Source organism: Dermacentor variabilis, chromosome 2, assembly GCF_050947875.1.
Source record: "Dermacentor variabilis isolate Ectoservices chromosome 2, ASM5094787v1, whole genome shotgun sequence".
Classification (NCBI taxonomy): Eukaryota; Metazoa; Arthropoda; class Arachnida; order Ixodida; family Ixodidae; genus Dermacentor; species Dermacentor variabilis.
The window spans coordinates 128,386,567-128,407,101 of NC_134569.1; the positions used below are offsets into that span (position 1 = coordinate 128,386,567).

General features: G+C 47.5%; 1 protein-coding gene and 1 long non-coding RNA gene across 9 annotated transcripts in view; one reads left to right on the top strand and one right to left on the bottom strand.

The window, feature by feature from the left end:
• Epac (Exchange protein directly activated by cAMP) overlaps positions 1 to 20,535 on the top strand; it is a 514,493-nt gene that overhangs the window by 331,445 nt on the left and 162,513 nt on the right. The gene's annotated exons all lie outside the window — the stretch shown is intronic.
• Positions 1,198 to 20,535, bottom strand: part of LOC142572683 (uncharacterized) — a 36,829-nt gene continuing 17,491 nt past the window's right edge. The window contains exons 2-3 of the long non-coding RNA XR_012826124.1: positions 8,049 to 8,209; positions 1,198 to 1,261 (exon numbers count right to left, since the gene is read on the bottom strand). This is a non-coding gene — a long non-coding RNA (uncharacterized LOC142572683). The remainder of the gene's footprint in view (positions 1,262 to 8,048; positions 8,210 to 20,535) is intronic.

The window sequence follows — 20,535 nt, forward strand, 5'->3', positions numbered from 1 at the left end:
TTATACCGGGTGTCACAGATAATTTTAGCCAAAGTTTAAAAATGCGAATGCCACGTAGCTAAACAGAACCAAGGTAATGTTTGCCGTCGCTTGGAGATACTCAAACTATTTCTCTTTCATACCGCGTAATTAGATTATTAGTCTCAAATAATTAATCAACTTCTCAAGTATTATAATTACATGAAAAGTGTCAGCGAGAAAAATGAAGAGCGACACGAAAGTCTCTCGATGCAGGTTTCTGTTGCTCAGTACGTGCTACAGAAAAATGTTTTTTCGAGCGTGAAAGTAGCCCGCAAATGCACGCAAAATTGCCGCGCGACTGGTCGCTCGAGGCACTTTGCGAGGCACTTCGCGGTAATTGCTTGCTGGCGCAACAAGTGCCGGGCTGCCACGCCCTCCTAGTATCGCATTTAAATCGCTGGGCACTGTTCGTTGGCCTCAAACCTCCAGCGTAACATTTGTTTCTTTCGCTGCAGGGTGGAATCAATCATAGATAAATTCTATGCCGATCTTGCTCGATCGCCGAAAATGCACCGTGTGACAACCGTATAAGATTAGCGTATAAGATATCATTCTCATAGGGTGAAAGGGGTCACTCCAATCCCTTTCCCCCTGTTGAGCTCTTCTTTTCCTCTCCCGCTAGGTCACGTGGATTCTCTTTAGCGAAGTTTGACGACAGCACAGGGTCCGCATAATAAGCTTCGCTGTAAAACGCGCGGAAGCAAACTACCAGTGACGGAACCTTCGTGTGCCGCAAGGTACGCGTACGAGAGAGCACCGCCCGCGGGCGCGGTTTCTCTTTCTCGACGAGAGATGGCGCCACTTGCGCACTGACCGTGGTTTGCCGGGCAACGCAGTTCTGAAAGGCATTGGAGCGAGCTCGCGTCTCCATGGCGGGAGACCTCAAAGAGAACTGGGAGAATTCAATTACGAAATGCGACGACCGAGGCGCGTCGCGATGCGTGCGTGATATATGGCTAGCAAACCATGGTTTCACGAGGGTATTCGCGTTCTGTCGCTGTCACCGTTCACTTCATGCACATTCCCTTCAGGCGACACGTGTATTGTACATTGCCCGTGGCATAACAAGAAATACGAACTCTTTTTCCACAGCCAGCAGCGCCACTTTATTATTCTTGATATACATTATAGAACAGTGTTTTGACATGCTTCTTTGATTGCGGACTTGCTGTGTGCTGCCGGTCTATATTTTGCCCTTGAAGATTTGTCCCTTGTCGGTGATGTAGCTGCCATTGTCGGTCTAAAAGAAAGCGACAGAGGTATTTCAGAAGCAGTCGAATATTTGCTAACCAAGCAAACGAGCCTGCTGTCGAATGGACACATCAAGAACGTTGTCCTGTGCCTCAATAATGACGAAGTAGCTATACTAGTCTCTGGCAAACAGGGTCGATATGATGCTTTAATGTACACAGAGACGACAAAACACGCGATTGGAAAAACAACAACAAAAAAAAGAACATTTAGGAAGACACCGTTTATGAGAAAGCTCCTTTCGCCACGTGTACAGGTAGCTCAAAATCACGAGCCTGAATAAAAATAATTATGTTTAAGGCATGTCAAATGCACCATAACACACATCTAACTGAATCTGTGCTCCAAAAGTAATGTGTGTTAAAGAAAAGAGCGCTGGTAGAAGTTTTTCACCACGCCACCATGTAGCGGCTAGGTTCTTCCTTTTTTTTTTTTGTTCTTCCTTCAGCCGAGAATGCTGGTTTGCAACAATATTTCTGAACTGACCCGGTGTTCTTGAAATACAAAGCGCGGGAACTAGTATCTTAATCCCGCACCTCAAGTATATACGATAGTTCAAGCCTGGAGACAGCAAAACTCGTTGAAGAAAGTCGATATTATTTGCATGTAGTGTTGCAGTGTGTTTTTGATTAAGCTCTAGATGCCAGAAATTTGTTACATTTATACTTGCGACAGAGATAATTAGGTGACTTAAAAAAAATTGACGCTGAAACCGGCGTCGTTCCACGAACCATGTAAATGCTTCGTGCCTATTAACACTTTATTAGATACTATATAGATGTTACGTCTTTCGCTATGCATGTAATGTGTGCAACAGCTAATTGCACAGATTGTAAGAATATCTTTGGTTAACTATTTAATTTAGTAACTTATAATATTATTCCTATTTAATAAGTTAAATTACATGACAATTTGATCTGCAAAGTTAAAGCCGATCACTGAGCGGTAGTGCACGTAGTCGGAATACTGATAGTGTCGGAAGTTCAGAATGATTCGTGCCTAAAACCTGCCACAGAATACATGACATGATTGCATTGTTAGGTATATTTACAAACGCTTTATGAATTGCGTGGTTGACGGAAGTAGTCGTCAACCGGGAGTATGGAGCGTCAACAGCCGATATTAAGAGGAAGCATCGCTGGAGTAAATGGGAGCCTTATGTTTATGTATTTGGTGTCCTGAAGAAAATGCCTCTCTGAGGAACTTAGCGATGTGCGAACGGAATACAAAATTGCGCAGTACTTGGCGGCGTTCTATGCTGCAAGGCTAGTCTGGCAGTTGTCTAACTTTTCTCGAGCGTGACTCAAGCATTGCCTGCGTGACTGGCGTACTGACGACGGAATATAACGGTTTATTTTGATCGCGTTCTTATTTTCTTATTACTCCTTTGTCGCGACTATTCTGCCGCAAATTACGCGGCCTGCGGATAACATGTCCGGTCCTGTGGCTCGCACAATGAAAACTCACCGAATGTTTTCTTTTTTTTTTCCCCCTTTCTTTTCTGCAGAGCGGTCGTACGTCCAACCAATCGGTTTAGTTTCGAGGACGCGAACTACAGTGTAGCTTTTGCGCGCGATGCCTTTTTACTTGTCTTGGCTAGCATGCTAGGTCGGTGATTAGGGAGGAGCCCTTCTTGTCACTGGGGCATCTGTATCTGGAGACTGGCTATGTCTATTTCTCTCCCGGTCAGTACGCTTGTAAGACGTCATTGCTGGCCCACTAACACGCCTGTTCCTCACAGTGACACGGTCACCTTCGAAATGCGATGCGGTGTGCGATTCGCGCGCTGCACGGAGTCGCCTGTAATCGAGTGAAACCGATTGTGCGTGACGGTCGAACGAATGTCGCAGCCCTCGCTGAGAGCAGCACGCCCCTTCGTCTCTAGTGTGCGGCGAGACACTGCTGTGGTGTTACCAGCAATGTGCGAGTGAAACGCGAAAAGGAAGAGAGTCGTCATCAGAGACGCCGTTAAGCGTGGCTATACGTGGTACTGCCATCTACAATGTCTCCGTGGCCGGTTTCTATACGGACGGCAGGGCCAGTGGTGCAGACGCGTCGTGCTGTCTAGCTTTGGAGGGCGCCATTGTTCCTTCTGGTTCACCGGTTTATAGGCGAGGCTGGCAGACTGGCGGTGCTGAGCCCGTTTTCTCGTGGATGCGCTGGTTCGGATGTTCGTGATCGCCAATGATGTAGCGGCGAAGGCGCGCTGAGCCGCCACGTTTGTTGGCCATGGATGCGGCCATGAATTGATCGACGGCCGAGGAGCAGCTGATGCCGAGAGCGTTCGGTCACGCGCCGCGCGCCTTCTCGTCACGGGCAAGGCGAGCTTCCTCCTTGTCGCCATGACAGTTTTGGCGGCGCTACAATTGTGTATTCCCATGGCGCACACTTTGTAGCTTGGATCATGTCGCTGTTGCCAACCCTGTCTAAAATGGAGGTGCTTCGGCGCAAACTATATAGTCGCTTTCGACTTGTGCGCGTTTCAGTTTAGGCTGACAGCATGCGTAACTTCGTATTCTCCGACTTCTTACATTACCATACGTGTTGAAGGTGAGTGGTGTGAAGGAGCGAACAATAATAAGACGACATCTTTCCGTTAACTTTATGCTTGTCGAGTAAAGGTTTTTAGTGAAAAAACGCCCAAACTCTACGCCTAGACAGCTAAATATGGATATGCATGCGTAGTGCGAGGGCCATGAGGTGCACACGTGCTTATACCGATATGCTTACCTGGGAAATTTCCGCTTGCCGTCCCACGTGCCTACAATAACGCGGAGGTCATTCCGGCCGGGCCGAGTGAATTCAAACAGATATTCAACACTCTGGTGTACTACAGCATTGTCGAGACGCTTACAAGCACCAAACCCTTAATCTTTCTGGCCTAACAGCAGCGCCAGATCACATGCCCTATAGCGGGCGGAGGCATGTGATCTTGTAGGAAACCTTGCGCGTCCGTGATGCCGTCGTTCTTTTGGAGTCATGCGTTTTCACGATGCGGGCATGTATAAACACAGCTGCGCAAGCCGTATATTCGTTCGAACCTCGCTTATATTAGGGTGTCTGACATCGTGGTTCCAACAAGGAGGTTTTGGTTCAAAGGTTGCCGCGAATTGGGGCAGAGCTGCCGCTTTCAATGTTCAAGCAAACCGTGAAATGGTGGCGCGTCCGCTGTTTTTTTTCCCTTAGAATGCCGTCTCATTCCTGTCGAAGTCCACGCGGCTCGTGTCGTCGAAGACTTGCGGGAAGCTGAAACAGCCGCAACGCCGTCTGGCCAGTGCGCGGGGCTCGAGCTCCCAATTTAGACACGTTTCCGGCCTGCGACGGTTCCGCCACCGTTATCGCGCGGGCTCGCACTTGAATCACGCCCACCCGCCCGACGTGGCTTGTTCGTTAGGCGCACACGTCGCAGTGCGTACTGCGATGCTTTCGTGAGTGATTCTTCGGGGACGCCATTGCAGAGGCCGGAGTTTTCAAGTTTTCGCACGTAGAAAAAGTGGTGCTATCGTAACTTCAGCCGAAATCGGCAAGGACATTGTGAAAGATTTCGTACCTCAAGAAAAAAACATCTTCTGATGATAACACGTGGTACCAGCTTGCGTCTGTCCGGCACCCTTACGCCGAAATCTCTCTCTCTCTCTCTCTACACACACACACACACACACACACACACACACACACACACACACACACACACACACACACACACACACACACACACACACACACATATATATATATATATATATATATATATATATATATATATATATATATATATATATATATATATATATATATATATATATATAGTGTCAGTCGGTAATGTGTGAAGAAGAGGACTATGATGGTGGCCTGAGATACGACGAGGAAGAGGGTAGTTTTTTTATCGCTGCTCTACGCTTGTTGGCCCAGCCATTAAAAGCCATCTGTAAATACACGCACGCTTCTTCCTTTCCGTGACAATATATATATATATATATATATATATATATATATATATATATATCGGTTTTATTCCCGTGGGGCACGCCAATACCTCATGTTGTTCGTCTTTCGAGTTTAGCACAGTACAATTCCTAAAGCCTGCCTAATTTTCGACATTTACTGCTTGAATAAGCAATTAACAGTCATCATGGTTGATACTGTCCTCAAGGTACTACTACTACTACTACTAATAATAATAATAATAATAGTAATTTAAGAAAAACGAGCTCGCATGACAACTGCCTGCGTTTAACGGTGGGGTAAGCTTAAGCACAAGCTTATCTCTATTTCATAAATTTACAGTGGAGATATTTATTGGGCATTCACGTAGCTTTCTGCTGGTGCATATTTTTCAAACATTTCTCAGTGCAATGGCTTCGAAGATTTAATGTTTTCTGTTGCATGTTACCTACTTCAGGTCTCTGGCCATAAATCACTCTACAAGGTCTATTTGACGACTTCAATTTTGACTGTACTTAAAAAATGGCATGACTAAAAACATGAATGAACGGGGAATATCTGCCAAGGGCTTTTCTCTCGTGGGCTTCTCGGTAATAGGTACGGCCGCGGCGGCTGCATTTGGATGGAAGCGAAATGCAAAAATCCCCTGGCTCATGCATTAGGGTGACCACGTTAAAGAAGTCCATGTGGTGAAAATTAATCCGTAGTCCCCTCCTACGACGTGCCTCATGATGAAATCGCGGTTTTCGCACATTAAACCTTACAATTCAATTCTACGACAAGTGCCGTTTGCTTTCTTTCTTTCTTTCTTTCTTTCTTTCTCTCTTTCTTTCTTTCTTTCTTTCTTTCTTTCTTTCTTTCTTTCTTTCTTTCTTTTGTTTTTCTTCTTCATCTGCTAACCAAGTCTAGGCCACGCAATAGAATAGCTGACATGCTTCACATTGGGAGATCCTCAGCGCTCGAAAATTCAGACAATATTCCCGACTGAGCAGAGACGAAATTTAGGCCTTGAATGTAACTATGTTCTGACCTTCAAATTTTGCAATCGTTGCGCAGTCAGTTTTGTAATGCTTGTGCAATGACGTTCAGTCTTCCTTACGGCAATGATTCTTTTCGTGCATGTGCGCTTTCTTTTGTTATTGGTTGACACACGATTGGACGAACGAGGCATTCGAAGTAGTTATCGCGTTCTGATGTAGAGTTATTCGCATAGGGCTATGTTTCGTCACAACAGGCCGTGAAATGCACGAGTTCGTTTGCGCGTGGTGGAGGAGGACGTCACCTTTTCTTTGCACACCTTTCGAAGTATGTCAGCGTCTCTCTCTCTCACACACTTTCATTTTTATTTTTTCGTCGGCTCGCGTCGTCAGCGCAGCCATTGTGATCCTACAAGAGCACTAAGCAACAACACGCCTTGGTAAGAAATGCGCGAAATGTCCGCCAGCTCTGCTCTATTACACGGGGTATGCGCTTTCGGTATTTGCCGCCCATGTGTGTGTGTGTGTGTGTGTGCGCTTGCGCTTGCGTGTGTGTGTGTGTGTGCTTGCGTGTATGTTTATGTGCTTGCGAGCACGTGGTGTGTGTGCGTGTGTGTGTGTGTGTGTGTGTGTGTGTGTGTGTGTGTGTGTGTGTGTGTGTGTGTGTGTGTGTGTGTGTGTGTGTGTGTGTGTGTGTGTGTGTGTGTGCTTGCGTGTATATTTAGGTGCTAGCGTGTGTGTATGTGCATGCACGTGTTTGCGAGCACGTGGCGGGGGCTCGCATGTGACCGTTCAATGTGCCGTTTATTGCCCGCACGGCCAAGACTTAAATTTGATTCCCGTCCGGAGCGGAGTTCCCTTTGCTGCGAAGACGTTCGCGCAAATTGAGCGCGCTGGGAAAACACGCTCCGCCCAACGGGCTCTCGGAGCACAAAGGACTCGCTGTAAATGCAGCTGGGCGATCCACTACCACCGCATTCGAAATGCATGAGCTGCAGTCTGCGTGTGGCGTGTGGCACGTGTTCTCACTCCGCTTTACAAGTTCCGTGCAGGGGCCGGAGATTCACGTGCCGTAGGAAAACGGTCACGGAGCCGTTAACTTGCGTGCACATCATGCCGCCTTCGTTGCACGGTATTTTCCCCAGTGTTCGGAAACATTGATGGATCGAAGATATAACACGCGCGTTAAATTCCTCGCGTCACATTTAGACGGGGAAACTTGCGTGACTTCGCCGTCCTGCGAGACTTTGAGAAAGCGGTTACTGCGCTCTGCTGCCGGCAATGGCAGGTGCGTCCATCGCTCGCGCACTCTGCTCCCGGAGCGTTCAATCATGATTGATGAGGCTTAACTTCGTACGACTCCCTATTGGATGGCAGGGACGTCGTAGCTAGGCACTTCGGAATACTGCAAGCCGTCCTGGTTCATTTCACGTGCACAAAAGTATGAGTGCCAAGGGCTTTCTTTATGCTTTGTTTTTTCATCTTGGCATTGCACCTGCATTGAAATGCGTCTTTCGGAGCTGGGAATCACACCCGTCAGCTTTTGCTCAGCTGACGAACGCCGCTTAACCGCCAGGTCGTTTCGCTTGCGTCACGCACTCCTCGACTATGGTGACGCCGAATAGCTAGAGACGACGGAGATGTCACGATCTGTTCTGAAAACAAACAAACAAACAAACAAACACACACACAAATAAACCAACAAACAAACGAACGAACGAACAAATCTCGAGTTTACTGGCCTGTGAGTAACACGCAAGATACGGAGGCTATCTGACGACGAAAGCAAGCTGTTTAATGTTTTTCTGTGCGCGCGTCGTTTCAGCCAGTCGTTCTGAAAGCAGTGACTCTTACTGCAATCCAACATACAAGATGCACCACGATGCAGGGTGTTTGATTTTCCTCACTGAGATGATGCTTTCGGTGTCGGGGAACTCCTTCGTCCTCCGGCTGCGATGTTTCCGGAAGTTGGCTCACCCACTCTGGCTGTACGTGACATCGGCAAGTGCGCCTCACTGCAGTGTGCCACGAATGCGGAGAGGCAGTGATCAAAAATTTATAGAAGCCGCGCGCGCGGCAGCCGCCCCGTTTTATAGCGTACGCCACACACGGTTATCAGAAACCAAAGAGCGACACGCTCTGGGAGGAAGCGTATGTCCTAGCAAAATACGTGAATTCTTCAGCGCTCCATTGAAGAGCGCTTCGCAACAGCTTGTGCAAGGACGTCCAAGTCTTTCCGTTAGCGTCGTGCCGTTCTGCATTGCGCCCCCATGTTCCCTCTTTTTCCAGGAGATGTTCTCACTATAGACATTACATTTGGACAGTGGGCCACACTTACTGACACTATTGTGCAACTTCGCTCTTACAGAAACAAATTCTAGTATTCGGGTATTTTTCTCTTCAGCTTATGTTTCACTTGTGAAATACTTTCATTTTCTGCTGAAACAAGTAATTATGGCGACGTTCAGCGGCATAGCGGATGCATAGTGGCATAGCGGATGCATAGTATCAGCGGATGCATATTATCCCGCCAAATTAATCTCTCAGTCAATCAAGCAATCAATTAATGAAACACTAATTGATTGCTTCGCTGGCGGACATAAAGAAATATTGCATTAGGAGTTTGTAGATTACAAGATGGCTCGTATAGGTTGCGATGGTGACTAAACGTCGAGAACAAATTGTAATGCACACAACGGGATTTCTGTGGGTTTTTGGGTCTAGTTACACATTGCTTGATTCAGCACGGGCTGTAGGCAGCACCTTGGCGTATAATCTGCTGCGATGCCAAAAAAAAAAAAAAAATAACAAGGAAAGGAAACGACGAAGTAAGCTGAAGTGGTTCAAGATGTTAGGAAACTAATTTTAAAAGGTAAGTTCAAAGAACACATCTGTATGGAACTGAGGGCTTGCATACTTTCCATATTATTTTACGAAACAATTGAGGACGGAATAAGCAGGCGGGGGGGAGGGGGGCGAATTTAAGACTCGCCGCAGTGACCTAAAATTCCCGTTTTGTCATGCTTGCTCACACTTCAATGAACGATAGCCGCACGATGATTGCGATATCATGGCCCGTTCCGGCCAACGCTACGTGTCGCGTATCGTAGGCGACCTGCTTTTGCCGGAGCACGCAAGGTACGCTTCTAACGTCGTAATTTCTAGACGCACTCTCGGTGAAAAGCGACAAGGTAGGCGGAGGAGGAGGAGGAGGAGGAGGAGGAGGAGGAGGAAAATAAAGAGAAAGGCAGGGATGTTCACCAGAAATGCGTCTGGTTGGCTAACCTACTCTGGGGGGACGAAGGCGAAGGTAAGCCGCACTTATATTTGCGCAGGAACTCAAGTTGCCCCTCGCAAAGAAGTGAGAAAAAAAAAAGAAGAACATTGTGTTTAAGTGTGACGGATGGAGTACACGAACGAGCTCTGAAACTTTCGGGAAGTAAAGTGCAGAGCTCGCTGCTAGATTAGTAAACGCGCACGCGCTGACCACCGAGAAGCTATACTCCCACGGCCATCCCTGACCTTTCCTCGAGATCCCCTCGACATTTATGAAAAAAAAAAAACGGGAAACGGGGGCGCACTCCGGATTTCCTGCTCGCACATGTAGAAAGAAAACGTATGAGCTCGGGCACTGCACGGCAGAGGCGACCGACGCTGAAAGGTTGCCTTCCGCCGTGTGCTGCCAAACGTGTGCCAACCATTTCTTCCCACACGAAAAGCAGACACCCTTGCGCGGATGACTTGTTATTCGCGGGACCTGATTCAATAATGAGAAGACCGTGCCTCTCGAGAGTTTCTCTTCCCCAAACGTATTCCCTTTTTTTTCCTTTCCCCGCTATCCCCATCCCCCGACATTATAAGCTCGTCGTCCTGCCCTTTTGTTCTTATCTGTTGCGCTATCGCGATCCTTGGACTCATGAAACATTTAGGTCTATACGTACAGTGATCTTTAACTAATTTCTCCTGGGAGGTGCGTGACCTTCGAGAGATAGTCGGGCCCTTAACGCGGAGCGCTTCCCATTTCGTGTAATATTTTTATTTAATATTCTTTTTTTCTGTTCTTTTCGTAAGAGTCATGAAAGGCGCAGCGCCGCACTGTTATGAGACGCTTACTGAATTTCACCAAGAATCTCTCGGGGGAAAAAAAGCAAAAAAAAAACAAAGATGAATAATTTCGTTCTCGCTGCTTAATGCGAGAAAATTCTGCGCAGCCGTGTTGCTGATTTATGACGCGCGTTGGGACGGAGTCGAGCTGGCGCGAGTAAGTGCGCGAGATGTATTTCGCATATGCACGGCGCGAAATAAATGCCTTCGCTTAAGGCTGCATCGGCCGCAAGTCTTCCCGCTCTACTCCTGTCGTTCTTCGCTTATTTCTGTTTGTGTTCCCTTTGCGGTGCAACTGTTCCCGACTGGCTGCCGCTCGGTCGCCTGTGCTGGCGCTTACCGTTACGTCCTGAATCGCTCTGACATGCATTTCCTCCGAATTTTTCTTTCTTTTGTTTAATTGTAGCGGCATTTCTGCATTTTTAGGTGTAATTTTGGTATTGTAGCACTCTTTATTCTGTGAAGGGGCGATCGTCCAGTTTTACGAGCGCGGTCGCGAGCACTTTTCTTGACACGTTGTAACGGGGACAAGTTCTAGGGCACTTGTCCGACGGGTTTCGGCACTTGAGAGCTTAAGGGCTTGTGAATAGTGCGACCGTCTTTGAAAGTTGTAGCGCGTAGCATGGCGTTGCTGTGTGAGTTTATCTCAATTCTTTTTTTTTTCTCTCACCTTTTATTCCCTGTACCCCTTGTCACAGCACAGGGTAGCCAGCCGGTACTTACATTGGCTAACCTCTCTGTCTTTTCTCCCCTTTTATCTCTCTATCTTTGCTATTGTAGTCCGACTACATCTTTGGTGTTGTAGTCAGACTTAAGTCTGACCTTTGGAACTGGCCAGACTAAAGTGAATTACTTACTCTACGCTCTGTTATTTTGGAAAGATGCAAAATGGGGGGGGGGGGGGCAGTGCATGTATAGGTGTATAGCTCAGCCCTCGCTTGTATTGCAATGATGCCATCAGTTGCATTTGTTGTTTTGCATTGTTCTTGTTATAGATGTTCCTACAGCGTGGGGCGCTAAAGTTCTTCTCGTTTCTTTCTTTTCTGTATTTCATGTCCTTTCTCTCTCATTTGGCAATCGTTTGTTTAGGAAATGCCCACATAAGCAGGTTTATCAAATCAAACCATATAATTCGCGTCGATTCGATTCGGTTGGTCGGTTGGTTAGTTGATAGTGTCTTGTCGTGTTGTCTCCTGCTGTGTAGGATCGGGTCGTGTCGTGTTGTGTTCTGCCGGGTATGCTCAGGTCAGTTCAAGTCTGGTACGTCTGATTGTGTACTCTCACATCGCAAAGATCAGGGCCGATATTCACAAAACACTCTTACGCTAGAATTGTTCGTAAGAGAAAATTCCAGCCAATTCTGACGGTGCACATGTTATTAGCGAAGGGAGCTAGCCGGTGGGAAAGAGCACTTACGAACAAAAGGTTTTGTGAATCGGGCCCCAGATTGGTTGTCCGGCCGGCCAGTCGGTCGGACCATGTCATGTTAGGGTGGATCAGATCAGTCGGCCGGTGAACGCTGTTTTCACCTTTCAGGAAATAGACATGCGCATTCGGACTGCTAGTAACGTACGCATGCCCGCATAGTACTGCTGGTTTTCAAATACAGAGTTCAAATAAATGCGGTCACGCTTCTTGGCACGTGCTCTTTTGTTCGGAATTTAAATAACGTTCTACTGACGCAGAAAAATAGACTCGCCTGTCTCAAGAGAAACCCGCCTAAAAGGTTCCTGTGAGCTGATATAATAGAGTAGGAAATAAAGAGAGAAGGCAGGGAGGTTAACCAGAAATGCGTCTGCTTGGCTACCCTGCACTGGATGACGGAAAAAGGGAATATATGGATGGTGTAGAGAGAGGAGGGCAAAGGGCCGAAATACGTGGTGAGTTCGCGCGCGTGCGCGGAGGGCCTCACCAAATCAAAGGCGTTCAGACAGGCCAGTGGCCCTAAAGAAAGACAAAAGTCCCTTCACAGCCTTGTGGGCCGACGAGCGATGGCGACGGTCTTCAAGTAGTGCCTGCACGGACAACTGCCGATCGTCCAGTCGTCGCAAAGCGATACATAAATTTGTCTTTCCGACTGAAATCGATGACAGTGGCACAATAAATGTTCGATGTTCTCTTCCACGTCGCAGACGTCGCACGCAGCACTGCCAGTCATTCCAATCAAAGTAGTGTACGCCTTCGTGAAACTCACTCCCAACCACAGCCGGTATAGAAGCGATGTCTCACTTCGGTGAAGCCCATGTGGAAGTCAAAGTTGGAGAGAAGGGTGCAGTTCGTGTAACCTGGTGAGCCTGATATTTGGGGTGTTTCACTCTGTCAAACGGAGCTTACGTGGCAGGTGACGGAGCTGCCTTGCGGCGTCTGTGCTGGAAAGAGGAATGGGAACGCTGTGTTCTTCTTGATGCGACTACGGGGCAGCTTTGTCTGCGTGATCACTTCCGCTGACTTCGCATAGCCAGGTAGCCAATGTAAAATAATTTCGTGGCCTTCTTCTTCTTCATTTTTTTTTGACATTGTGGTGGAGTTTGACAATTTCCTGTGTGAACTGTGTCTGAGCTACGCTTCGGAGAACTGATTGTATACAGCGGAAAGCCGGTCTCGGGTCTGAAAACATGCCTCATATACTCGGATCATTTTCGTCAATAAATTGAAGTGCACTGCGCAGAGCCGTGAGTTCTGCAGCCGTAGTTGTCATGACGACATGATACGTCTTGAATCGCAGTGTTACCCATCTTGTCGGCATAAACACAGCACCACCAGAACAGGTGGATGTAGTCGATCCGTCCGTGTAGATTTGTACGTGGCCACTGCGTTTCTCGTACAGCAGGAGCAAGCTCAGTTGCTTTTTAGTTCAGCGACGGTGGTAGATCTGAGTTATACTTCAGGACGGGATGCTGCAGTAACGCCATGGCGATGAATGTCATGTTTTAGACATTAGATATCGTTTGTTTTGACGTCTACTATAGCGACTTGTAAACGGAGTCAAAGTACCGCGCCGCGTAGGCGTATTACTACTAGGGCTACGCGTTTACCAACCTGCGTGGCTAGCGCGAAACGCGACACTGTTAAAAGATTACAATTGAATATTTCTCCAGTGTCTACGGTTCCAGTTCTCTTGGCAGAAACAGATGACACACCGGTAGCGGCCGAATTACCGGCGTCTGTAAGGGTCTGTTACCCGAAACAGATGTGGAGGCTCATGTTCCGTGGCATATCATCTTGTATTATGTGCAGCGTGACGCTGTTTTTCCACTGCACACAAAATAACTTATAGATAGTCCAGGAATTCTCGCAGTGGTTGTACACAAGTCTAAGGTTAGCCGAGCGGAAGCACGTTCAGTATCAATAAGCAAGAACGTCTAGACAGAACGTCGATAAGGTTACATACGATTGAAGGAGGATTGTATTTTAGCTGTTATATTGTTGGCAGAGGCAGAACATAATGCTGCGTAAAATGTGCATACGTACAGGTATCGCAGAAAAAGGCATACGTCTCGCTCAATAGGAAACAACTTTTTGTTGTTCGTGTAATATAGTGACCACGGCGGAATAGCAACTTGGATGAAGCACTGTACGTGCGTCGGATTGGAAACTGCACGAGCTGCTGTATATTGTGTCATGCAAATGCGCAGAGTTATGAGGACGGAGAAATACCAGTCTTTCTGACTCCAACGTCGCGTTTCTTTTAGGTCGTTTTATGATGAGCCTGTCGACTTATATGTCAGGTTGACGTCCACATTAGTGTGCTTTCACATTATCAGATCATCCCCGCTATTTCATTGGTGTGTTTCTTTTTCTTTCCCTGTCCTTTTTTTTCTCTTCAAAAGATGTTCAACGAGGACAGCATCAATTATTCGTCTTTTAGAACCCGACTATTCACTTCGGCATAACTGCATTAATGTGACGCTCCCTGTTCCTCCAGACGTACTGTACAGCAGCCGTCACGTCATATACAGCGAAATGATGCTCGCTCGTCTTGCTTCTCGACCTGAATAAGTCTAGTATAGGTTGGCGCTGTAGAACGGGTGGCTACGCTGTTCTACAACGCCGTAACGCATTCGCTGGGAAATATGGTTGTCTTTGCTCTTTTATTCCTTTTTCGTAACCTACTCTGTAGCTTGGCTCAGACGTCCTCCTTGCGACGTATGCGTGTGTTTACGTACTTTCATCGACGTGCGGTATACTGCCACGCTTGCCCAATGAACGGCTTCACACAACAATGTGGTGCCGGAAGCGATAGAGGAAGTGCGTGTGTCGGTTGGACATCCACTGCACGCTTCGGCGGACAGCGACCACGCGGATTGTGTGCCCGCTGACAACGGAACGTTACGACTTGGGCGCATCTTACTCTGCACGAGCTAGGCTGGGCGGTCGCCCATTTAGAACGCGGTTGCGGGGACATTTTTTTTTTTTTAAAGAACTGCTCTCCTTCGTTTAACATTTACTTTATTCAGACTTTGCCTGCACCACTTAGTCGGCTTATTAGGAACGTAATATGCATGGACATAACGTATAAGCACCAAATCGTTCGTATCTGTCATCGCAGAAACACTCGCATAGACGAGTAACGCGACAGAGTAAGTGATCTGCAAAAGTAACTTGTTACTGTCATTAAGACAGACAGAGAGACAGGCGGACGGACGGATAGATAGATAGATGCAAATATCGCTGTGAGGAGTGACACCTTGGAGGATAGCCGGATGTTTTAAGGCTGTTGTCAATTATAACAAATTAGAGACAATGCGTTTATTACGGTATAAAACTTGGAGCGCGCAAGACGATTCGACAGAAACGTTTCTCCTACAGACGTGTCCCTCTGTCCTTGTGTTGGTTGGAACGTTACGATGACATGTTGACATAAATCCGCCCCTTGTATTTCTAAAGAAAGCCTATACTGCGCCGCATCACATCGTGCAATTAAGACATGGTGGCTGCTTATTCCTCTCTCTCTGTCTCTCTCTCTCTCTTTATTTGAATGCAGTGCTCTCCAGTAGAGAGGTAATGCGACTATAAACAACAGTGCTCTCGGTCAGATCGAATCCGCGCTTATCTCTGACACACTGATTACTGTCTTCCACCACCACCGTCACTGCGCTATTTGTTTATTCTGTCGCTCGTTTCCTTAAGATGCTTGAATACCCAGGAGTGTGGCTGTTTGCAAGAACTATTTTCTTCAACCCTTTACAACCAACGTAATGTTTGTCGTCGTCGAGGTCGTTTACACCTCGCGCATACGGGTATGGTACTTAGGCGCGTTGTTCTTTTTCGTGACTCACTATATACACGCTATGCACGCAAGCAACGGAAATGTACTCACGAAAAAAAAAAAAAATGTCGCGGATTTTTATTGACTCTCCTTCCAAGTCCTACATGAATGCAGTAAGCATAACTCGGTTTTCCTTCAGCTCCTCTTCAGCCATACATGTACATTTGTCTTCTATCTTTGCTTCCCAGCGTTGGATGCTTATAGTGCTTATTATAACAACGTTGCTGACATCGTCGGACGAATTAGTTTCTGGCCTCGCAACAACGCTCGCATTCGCTTCACATTTAGCTGTAATTAGAAGTGTTGGACGTGGGCCGGGGGCGCGGGGGGGGGGGGGGGGCAGTATTCTGGTTCACTTACCGCGCTGGTGTAGCGTAGCGCTGCTTTCTTCTTTTTTTTCCCAACTACGTGGTGAGAAGCTCAATGTTTGGGACACCATTTAGACGGACGCATTTGTAGCGCGGCGACACGGCTCTGAGTAAGTGGCTGAAAGCGCTGACGTGCGCAGTGACTGCTCCACTTTCCGCCGTGTACGTACCTTGTGAAGTGGCCCGGATCTCGCTGAGAGGGTGTGTACGAAAAAAAGAAAAAAAGAAAGAGACGAACGATGTCGCCGGGCTGCACTGTCGGTGTCGGTGACACTGTCAGGAAGTGGTCCGGCAATAGTAGCGGCTGTGCGGTGGTCCCGGGCCGTGCTTTGTGCGGCTATGTTTAGGAGGCCGGCCGTTTCAAAGGAGGACCCTCGGGCCGGAAGACGGGGACCCGGTGGTGCGGGTCGTTGGCTGGTGATGCTCCTGCTGCTACGCGGTTGTGTTGCTAGCACTTCTGTCGCTACCGCCGTTCCCGCGCGTGCCCTGCTCGCAAAAGCGTATTCACGCTTGTCTCGAGGCCCCTGAGAATAGATGGGCCTTTTGTTTCCACCGGCCGCCAGAGCCGTCCACTTTTATATGCGTGCGCAAACGAGCTCGGACGTAAACGCGTGGCTGCATGCGGGACAGGGTCTCTGGATTTGTCCCATTCCTTCCGTTCCTTTGAATATTGTACTCGTGTCGTCTGTTATATATATATATATATATATATATATATATATATATATATATATATATATATATATATATATATATATATTACAGACGACACGAGACGACATTGTGTGTGTGTGTGAGAGAGAGAGAGAGAGGACTATGGGTGACAACAAAACCTGGCAGCAGCTTCAGTCCGCTACCACAAGCTATTGAAATGCTGGAATCAACAGGAGCCTGACATCAACATTGTCATAGACGAATCACGTGCGGCTAACTGGATCGTCCCCGATAGTGCCTACCTTGAGGAAGCCCTGCTTTGTAATGCAGCTGCCGCTACATGTCTGTTTTTAGATGTGAATCCCGTGCGTGTTCTATTAGGCGATTAACGGCACTTTGCCAAAAGAGCAAAACGTGCTCTTTCGCAATAGTATGCGTGTGTTCTTGAAGAAGAGAAAAAGAAAGAATGGGATAATTAGGCTCACCAGAAAGCGTTCCACAATCATGTGTGCAAGAGAACATTGGTTACATGGGTTAATGAACAATTTGCATAAACAACACGCGCTGTTCTATGCACAGGGCAGATGCGCGGTTGGTGTAGACTTAAAGCGGCTCTTGTAGTCCACCCAAGAAAGAGAGACGGAGAGCGAGAGGGATATAAGGAAGGTAGGGATGTTAACCAGTCAAGAGTCTGGTTGGCTACCCTACGCTGGGGGAAGGGAGAAGGGGCCACCCAACGTTCAGGAAAAAGCTGTGGGCCTATTAGAAGACTGGATGGCCGACTGTAGCGCGGTTATAAAGGTGTGAAAAGTGAGTTTAAACAGTATCTGAAAGGCCTTGCTGGTTCGTGCTTTCTTTCGTCCTCATCTTATCGGTTTGTAATGTAACTCGGTTTGTAATGTAACTCTGTAATTCTGTTACATCAGTTATGGCCATCTCCAGCTTTGGACGAATAGCTGACTGACGACAAATAACATTAATTCAACGAATACCCTAATGATTATTAAGTGATTGATTAATCCAATGAATAATAAAAATTCATTAAATCATGAAGAATTATTAATTAAGCAAGTAAATACGAATTTACGTATAAATAAACTTGGCGGACCCAAGCGTATGTGGGAATTTGACATAAGCGAAGTATTCTTTGATCTTTACTAAAGTACTAATTCTCACTTCATTTCTTCGCTGTGTAGCTCAACGCTCTATATCATTACTCCACGCACGCTCTGGTCCCATTTTGTTCTCACTCAGCTTTTTTTTTTCTCTCTCGATGGTCGGCTGCTTCTGTTGCCGACTTCTTCGCTTCTTGCCTCTTGTTCTGCTTGTCAATTCGCGCACATACCCTCGGGCACGTATCCAGTGGCACACACCTATTCTTTGTGTTTGGCCAATATTGTTGGCCTGTCCTATGGTACGTTGTCACTTGCACACACTCAGCAGTCGAAGTTGTCTGTTCGGACACAAGCCCAATAGCACATGACCAGTTCGAACGTATCCAGTGGCTACGCGGAGTATGCGCAGTGGTCCAAATTGTTGTACGATCGGCAAAACAGCCGCAACCAGCACGCGCAAATGGCGCGAAGAGGCAGAGAAACCTTCGCATTAAAAATAACAGAGATAGATAGATAGATAGATAGATAGATAGATAGATAGATAGATAGATAGATAGATAGATAGATGGATAGATGGATAGATGGATAGATGGATAGATAGATAGATAGATAGATAGATAGATAGATAGATAGATAGATAGATAGAGAGAGAGAGAGAGAGAGAGAGAGAGAGAGAGAGACGCGCACAGAAAGACTTGTCAAAATGAATTTTTGTTCCTCGCAGATCGTTGCCAACATCCTTACACGAGGGGAAATGTCGCGCCTCATCATTGTATGATTTTCCCTTCTTGCCAGTCTTGCCCATTCTGCACATGGATGTAAAGCCTCTGCTCTCCGGTTCGAAAGAAATAAAGAGGAAGAAGAAAAGACAACATACGCAAGTAATATTGACGCCTGAAGGCCCATCTTTGTTTTGTTAATAGAGATGAATCCACTAGATGCCGTGGCCGTTTACGGTTCTTACAACCAACAAAACTGCTATTTGGTCACGCGACAACCACGGCGCGCAGAGTGTCGAGAACAGACGACACTCGTTTCGTCCTGTCGTGATCTGTGTCGAACGAGTTGCCGAATGCCATTGCTATACTGCACTCAGCGATACAAAGCGTATCCGACTGCAATCACGTATTTTCAGTGGCGCATTGCCGGCTTGTCTGTAGGAGACACACAGAAAACGGCTCCTTTTTCTCACCTTCACATGTGAATACCAACGACGGTGAAAGCTATGCAACAGAGATGCAGATAGAGATGTAGAGTCGGCCGCAAAAGATTACGCGTGGAACACGGGTCGCGCGAGAAATCTGAATTTCTGCTCTCTTTCTAATTTCTCTCTTTCTCTTTCTAATTTCTTTCTGCGCTTCTGATTTAATATATCGCTGTTTAGGACGCCAGGAGAGCTATCAATCATAGAAGCTTCGAGTTCGGGGTTTGTGTGCCCTGGCTTCGCTCGAATCGAGCGTTATAGCCAAGGCCGCGTTCCGTAAACTTTTGCGGCCGACTGCACCTGCGAGTGATGACACCTCCTGTAGAGTCGATGACCCGGATATTATCGGAGACACTCGAGCACGAAATATTACTTAAACACACACACAAAAAAGAAAGGTCGCTCAAAGGTACACTGCGCGCGGTGACCGGTGCGGCATAAACTCAATATTGGGCGCGGACATTGCCGCGTGATAGCGCTCGCCTTTACGATCCGCTGTCTTAATACGCCTGGCTGTTGTCATAAACGCGCACGCATATCACGGCCGGGCACCGTCCGAGCTCTGCCGAGTATTTCCTGGAAGAAGGCCCGGCGACAGAAGTAAGAAACAGAATCTGCAGCTACGGAGACGCCAGCAAGGTTGTGCAGGAATAAGAGACAGTTTGGAGGCGGAAAAAGAAAAAAAAGATGCGACGCATATACAGAATAAAGATGCTGCCCGCTCCGGTTTAGGACCTCGCAGTGCCCTTGGGATGGAAGAGCTATCTCGGTCTCGCTATTTCGCCGTCTCAAAGCGTCGTCGTCGAGGTGCGAGGGAGAATGCGTCGCTTTCGCGTTTGCCGTATCGCCGCTCGCTTATACTTGAACGTCTCGCGTGTCTTTCGAGGGAGCACCGACACGTACTGGCTCGCAAGGTGAAGGTCAGCCGTCATTGTGAACCCGTCGCGACGCCAGCCGCCGAACCCGAGGAAAATAACTTGGCGACAGTCGCAGCTCGTCCGTGTTAATAACCTCGAGACTGCAGCAGCGGCGTGGACCACCTTGCCTTCGGCTTCGTCAGTCCGTTTGTCGTTGTTGTCGCCTCAACTCGTGACTCGCTGGGGTGTGCGCGTGAAAAAAGGTAAACGAGAGCGTCGCCGTCGCGGTTATTGTGATTGTTGTTTAGACCGTGATGATAACAACGGTAAGTAGGTTGCTGAAGAAACGGCTGTCCCGGAGATGTGCTGAAATTCACAGTTTAGTGATTCCCGTGGTAGTACGGGTCAAGGGGCCTCAGAATCAAGAGCCACCAAAGGTGGCTTGAACGCACGAGGCCCCTCAACAAGCAGAGAGAATGGCTGCGACAGACAGGGCTCTGAGGCTGCCCAGGACGCACGGCCCCTTGGAATGAGGAGGCCGTCTGCCTCGGCAGAAGCTTTCGCTTGCTAACACAAGTAACGTTTATTCACCATCATACCAAGTCCTACAGCACAACACCGCTAGCACAAGTTATGCTACACTGTGAAGCTATCTGAAGTTCGAACCGTGGTTGCGAGTTTTTTAAATATCGACACGCTTTCGACCCGCCCCTCCGCTTTTTGACTCGTCCTGGATGAAACGTTCCTTTCGAATGGAAGCATGACACACC